This window comes from Carassius gibelio, chromosome B4 (assembly GCF_023724105.1).
Source record: "Carassius gibelio isolate Cgi1373 ecotype wild population from Czech Republic chromosome B4, carGib1.2-hapl.c, whole genome shotgun sequence".
Classification (NCBI taxonomy): domain Eukaryota; kingdom Metazoa; phylum Chordata; class Actinopteri; order Cypriniformes; family Cyprinidae; genus Carassius; species Carassius gibelio.
Window position 1 is genome coordinate 22,173,408 of NC_068399.1, and position 6,723 is coordinate 22,180,130.

General features: G+C 38.7%; 1 long non-coding RNA gene across 1 annotated transcript; it reads right to left on the bottom strand.

The window, feature by feature from the left end:
• Window positions 1–369: 369 nt before the first annotated feature.
• LOC127956513 (uncharacterized) lies at window positions 370–6,424 on the bottom strand. The gene is made up of 3 exons (XR_008153577.1): window positions 5,933–6,424; window positions 1,371–1,542; window positions 370–1,262 (listed from the first exon to the last, which is right to left on the bottom strand). It is a non-coding gene; the product is annotated as an uncharacterized LOC127956513 (long non-coding RNA).
• Window positions 6,425–6,723: the final 299 nt, after the last annotated feature.

The window sequence follows — 6,723 nt, forward strand, 5'->3', positions numbered from 1 at the left end:
TTTGTCATCAAATAAATGTAACAGACAGGTAAGGACAGGTGTCAAATGCGCAGAAAAATAACAAAATAATATTTATAGCTCCACCAGCAATAGGTGGGAAATGTTTGCAATGTGCAGACAGACACATGAATGAGAAGGTTTCGCAGCATTTCAGGCATGAGACAAAAGAGAGAATGAGTGTGGAAAATGTACGTTTTTCATTTATTTTTTGTAGCTTAATGAAAAGAAATCAACATGACTTGACGGAAATCATGCTTCATCTGTGAGTTATAAACTAAAGGCTTTTGGCTGCTTTTAAAAGGTACAGGCCCTTCGTTCCATCCCACCCCTACATCACGTCTCTCCATCAACAGAGAAAATAAAACCGCATTTGTCAAGCCGTTTTATTGCATGCATGCACAGACACAAATAAAAGCACAGAATGGCCCTCACATTTTATGTTGCATGCATTACGACACACAATTCCAAGTATGAATAGATGAATGGGACACCACTGAGATGTACTGTATGGCGCAAAATGAAAAATACACACACACACACACACAGTCCTGCCTGCACTACTGGCCCACTTCCCCTCAAGGTTTCTACTTTTGTTCAGAACAACTGGGTTAGCAGATAAAAGAGACCGGGCAGCATGATGAGGAGGGAGAGGGAGAGACAGTTAAAATATAGAAGCAGAGGAAGACTGGTGAAAGTTTATTAAGAACAGACATTTGCATGTTTTTGTTTAATTTCACTGCAGAAAAGTGTGAAATCCACTCATGCATTTCATCTCTGAGATGTGAACGCTTCAAAGTGAATGTCACTGATCCTATAAAAGAAAAATAAGAATAGATGATGAGATATAAGAAAAAGGCAAAAAAAAAAGTGATGCTTGGATCCTCTGGTCTGTTAATGGGTTGGACTGATACGTCATTCCTCCTGGATTAGAATTCCGGCTCTTATAAATAGGAGGAGTATTTTTATCTCTCGGTCTTCTCCTCCACCTCCTCTTTCCTTCCTACTCTGAATAGTATTAATTGCAAATCATCCGTTCAGCCTAATAATACACATAATAAAAGCAACTAACGCAAGAGCGTGAATGCCATCAGAAGCCATTTATGGTTTTGATGAAGGCTCTGGAATCTCATAGCTCACTGAGTTTAGAAAAAAACAAAACAGGTCTTGAAATCAAGTCAAGATGATCAGAGAGGGCAAAATGAGAGCAGAGAGATTGTTAGTGTGCTGGCTGCGGTGGTCTATTTAGCTGCTGCCCAGATGGTCTGAGGGAGGAAAAAAACTAAGCGTTAATCACCATCGCAAAACCGCATCATGAAAACGTGCCATCAGAAATATTTATGGCTAATTTTAAAACCTTTTTATCCTCAAACCTTTCATGTGACGCAATGAATCCATCAACTAATCTAAGGTGACGTGATCTTGTTGGAGAGGAAGGTTGGCGGTTCTTTCTTGGCATCTATGGTTCCATGAAGAAGCTTTAAAATTACCATTCCGTCATCATTGTTTATTCCCCTTCAAGTTGTTCCAAACCTGTATGAATATCTGAAATTCAGTGGGGAACAGTTACTCACATTTGTCAGAATCTCTTATCATACAGGTTTGGAACAATTTGAGAACATTTCTGGGTGTACTATTCCTAATAAACCCATTCACTCAAATGACAATAACTATAACATTAATAATTAAGACTAAATGTAATAGAATAGCAGACAGTTTAGTCCACACCTAAACTGTAATGCTAACAGCACAGAGAAATAACATAGAACAGTGGTTTTCAACCTGTGGTCCGCGGCCCCCTAGTGGGCCGAGGTGGTATTGCAGGTGGGCCGCCAATTATTTTCTATCACATGTATAGTGATAATTTTGACTTATGTCTGTTCTAGAGATGTTACAACTTTTTGATAAAGCTCTGATTGGTTTTCTTTTGGAAATATGTTTCAAATTAATCCTGAATGCATTTATGACTGTAAAAGCACAATTGCAAAATTGATCAAAAAAATCGCGATAGTTTTTTTTTTTTTTTTTTTGTCCATATCGCACAGCCCTAGTTTATTCAATAAATATAGTTTAAAATCTAGCTTCTGAGTACTAAGTTATTAACCCAACAATAGCGGGGTCAGTTAATTTTTTTGAAGTGGGCCGCGCAAACATATGTGTTTGGTTGTGTGGGCCGCGAGTTGAAAAAGGTTGGGAACCACTGACATAGAAGGAATCACTTTCAAATATTTTTTTCCACCAGCTAAAAAACGATAAAAACATTGACAGCTAATCATAATCCATCCTGCTTTAAAGAGCACAATCACACAAAACGCAGCAGACAACATAAATGCACCGTTAGCTAATAATAATCAGAATGTTATCATGTGATAGTATCTAATATAGTTATTGTTATAGTTCTTTGTGTGAATGGGAATCAACACTTCAAACTCTCTAACCATTTCGAGAACAGCTTCGGTTTTCGGTCTCAAGCTGATCAATCAGATAAATATTACTGATCTAACAGCATTCATATGATATTCACGTTCAATTATTGTTCACATAGTGTCTGCTGCCACCAAGTGGACAGATGACTCAAACATACACTCATCTACTAAAACGAGATATTCCATAAATACATAAACGTGCATTGTGTGCACATATATAAGGTCCTCTATCTGTGTGGCCAGAAACACATTCACACACACAGAGCTCAATACATTGGCTTGCTGTATCACAGCACCTTAATAATTTACCCCACCTCCTCCTGCTGCTGCCACAGAATTGCATTGCTCTCAGAGTATCAATTGAAACTCCTATTCATGATTCATGAGGGGAAAAAAATCGAAGACTGTGTGTTTTTTACATTAGCATGGATTAGGATTTAGCATGCTGGGGGTTCAGCAGCGCAGACCGTGAACATCACATGTAAATATTTTCATACATAGAATGAACCACGGCTGCATGACACATGTGAATTAATCAGTGTTGCCGAAGGGTGTTTATCCTTGGAAGTGTGCTCGCTTTCAAATTTAGATGTGTGCTTAGTTGTAAGTGAAAAAGCAGGTGATGGAAATTTCCCATCATGCCCACAATCTGTCCTCTCGCCCAGTAAACTCAGCAGATTGCATTTTCTGATAAGACAACCAACCCCCTCCATTAAACAGCGTTGCCATGACGCCTGAGGAATAGTGAGGAAACACTCCAGCATCCACCGCGACACCTACCATCACCATGAGAAGCGCTGTCTGACGGCACACGAGGACTGTTAATGGTTCCCGAAATCCGTCATGGTGCTTTCTGCTATTATGAACACTTATGTTGGCTTGACAAATACTCAGGGTCAGCGGGGTTTCTTAAAGTGCTCTGTCTTTCCTAACCAGTCAAACTTACACTTTTCCAGAAGCAGATGGTTAAAAATAAAACAACAAAAACTCTTTAAATGTCCTGTTTAAATGTTCTAGTGGAGAATTCAAGCAACATCCAGAATGTTCATAAACTGAAACGCCAACTGTCAAGTTGTGAAAGCTTTTAAGCAAAGCATCTTAAAACAGAAGCTGTGTCTCATTTCGAATTTCAAATTAAATGTAGCAAATTAGCTCAGATACTCAAATTTGATTGGCTGAGAAACAAGTCGTAACAATCCAAAAGCGCAGAGACTTTTTACTGTTTTCATATCACTTTCCATAGTCTTTTTTTTTTGTTGTTGTTAAAAAACAACTTTCATGAACAATGATAACTTTAAATCAATAAAACATTTGAGTTCAGAGTAGTTTTTGATACATTTGCCAGCCACGGACTGTATTACTAGAGAGGTTCTTCAATGACTCAGTTGGCAACCTGTAAATGTCTGTATGAGTGAGTCAGTGAATCATTCACTCAAACGATTTGTTCATAAATGATTCATTCTGAAACAAAACAAGTGACTGGCTGCATCTGCAATCCAAAACGTAGGCACTTCTGAATAAGAAGTGACGAGTGAAGTGACTACCTGACAAGTGACTGATTTGTTTATTTTCACAGGCACAGTGTGTTATTTCTGAACAGGAATCACCACAATCAGTAATTGAACAATTTTTCCATGAAGACCTTTGCATTGCGTTCAGTTCATGCAATTTTGCTATATAGACCATGTGACAGCTGGTTGATTTGACATTGACGTCTGTGTGACCTTTACTTCATACATGCCTACGCTATTGATAATAAACAAAGAACATTTTTTAACTTCAGCTAATATGAGCCAAATTTTTATTAAATATTAACTTATTGCTAATTATTGATCCATTTTATATATAAAAAAAAAAAAAAAACACATTTGCCTTTTTTCTCTTTTTAAATTTAAAACGACTCATAAAATGTGTCAACCTTTAAAACATATAGAACAGGCGTTTGTTCTTGTTGACTCTCCTCAGTTTGCGTCACAATCCACAGGAGATTAAGGCCACTTAATCAAACACTGTCAAAGGAAGGACGGTACGCCCCGCTATACCTCCATATACCTCCAGCCACAGGTGCAAGGTCATTCACGTTGCTAAGCGGTTTTCCCACACACACAACCAGGCGTTTAAATTCTCTCGCTTTCCATTCCTTAAAATGGCCTTTCCCCTTTCCCTGTCCTTTTTTTTCCTCTTTAACGAGAAATCCGTTTGAACGACTCCACTGTGACTCGGTGTTAGAAATATGCGGCTTTAATTCTGAGCCCCGGAGCCTTTATTGCCATTTACATCCTCATTACAAATGACCAGGAATCCATTAGGTTCCTGTCATCCCCCGTATCTCATTAAGATGGGCTCTGTCTAGCCCACTCCTGGAGGCCCAGCCCAGGGACAAAAAGAAAGTAGAGATCAAGCACCTTTCAGGAGGATGTTCACATACTGATGAGGTGACGGGGTGCAGCCACTAGGCATCTCTCTATCTTTATTTGCAGAAAGAGAGTTCTTGGGATATATGGATAGTACGGTGCCCGAGAGCATTAGATAAAATGCATATGAAGGGATCAGGTTGACCTGTGGACCTAGAAGGTTCCAGTCACTTAAGTCAGTTTTTAACTCCCACAATGCTCTTTGAATATCATGCATGATTTCATAGATACCCTATTTAATTCAGCCTATTTGAACTCTTGCCTCTACAGAGAATAATCATACTGAGATTATAACTATAGAGAGTAAAGGGCTTTCCGCAAGGAAGACACCTATTATAATAACTAAAACAGTTAAGTTTTGATAACTCTACGAGTATAGTGAAGTCTACACATAAGGTGTTTATTTTGTGATAATAAATGGCTGTGCATTATCCTAATTATTTTATGGTTATATGGTGAATACACAATGGGTGCTTTTGAAAAACTGCTTCTTGAAGCTTCAAAACCTTTGCAAATGAATTGTTTCAAACCAGTGATTTGGAGTGTTTAACAAATTGTCACATGATTCAGTATACACAATCTCAATGGGTTTTAGGCTACCTGTCCCCAGATCATTTTTTGCATATTTTAATAGAATTTTTTTTTATTAATGTTCGGCCCAAGTTGCTAATACACGATGACCAGCAGATGGCAACCGCGTGTGGTGTTTCAAGCGCTCTGAAAAAATTAATCATTTTGCGAGAATCAGTTGGTTCAGTTGATTCAAAGGTTCGAAAAATCTTCGTTTCTCCCAAAACTAGATCCATACCTGTAGCCTATATTATCTTATAGGGATTGTTCACTTTCAAATTAAATTTTGGTGTTTTAGCTTAGCTCAAGGGCATCCAAGATGTAGGTGTCTTTGTTTCTGCACTAGTTCACATTTTTATATTTTTAGGTCAAACCATTCTTGCCTGTGACTCTATTATCACCATCTCCAAGAGCATGCACAGAGTCCAAATTAAACAATTACCCCTGGTCAGTTCACATTGATGAGCTAAGACACGAAACGAGCTGTTTGTGTAAGAAAACGAACAGTATTTATATAGTTTTTACCTCCTGTACACAACCATGTCCAAGTGATCTGAGGGCACGCGTGCTTCCTGGTGTGTGATGTGTGCGCTCTCTGGCTTGTTAGACTGCGCAAGCACGGAAAGCGCCGGAAGTGATCTTTAAAGTATTAGGAAACACCTGGCCACAGGATACCAAGAATGGCCAATCAGAATCAGGTTTTCTAGAACGTGCCATGGTTAAAAAGAAGCAATAGATCTTCCTCAACCAATGTGTCCAAAGAAAGCAGATGATGGTTCTGCGAGCCTCTTCATCCTCCTCTTCCTCCCTGCATCCGATTCCTGCACCTGCAAAATGGTCATCGATCACTATGAAAGCCCAAACCGAGCAATGTGGAACTCTATAGAACTGAAGTGACCGAAATATTCCAGCTTTTTCATATATATTAGGACTCGGACATGATGATAGATGAGCAGAATATTGATGTCTGTAGCGAAACAGCACGCTTGTCTGAACTGATGGGTTCATATAACTGAGAATTTTAAATGACTTTCATTGATTTATCTGGGATAAATTGGGGAAGTACTGCTATTTTAAATCGCAATCAATGGTATAATTCAAACACTGACCCGAACGACCTTTTCTCCTGGCCAGCCTCCATTGATTGAGTTTGTAACTAATACCTCATTAACTGCACCTGGTATTCACTAGTGAGAGAGCGCCCTCTAGTGGCTGCAAATGCAACAAACAAATGGCAAACAAGCAAAACGTGCATAAATATACTCATGCTTTTACATTTGTCGTGTTGGATGGCTAATTATTATTATTAATATGCA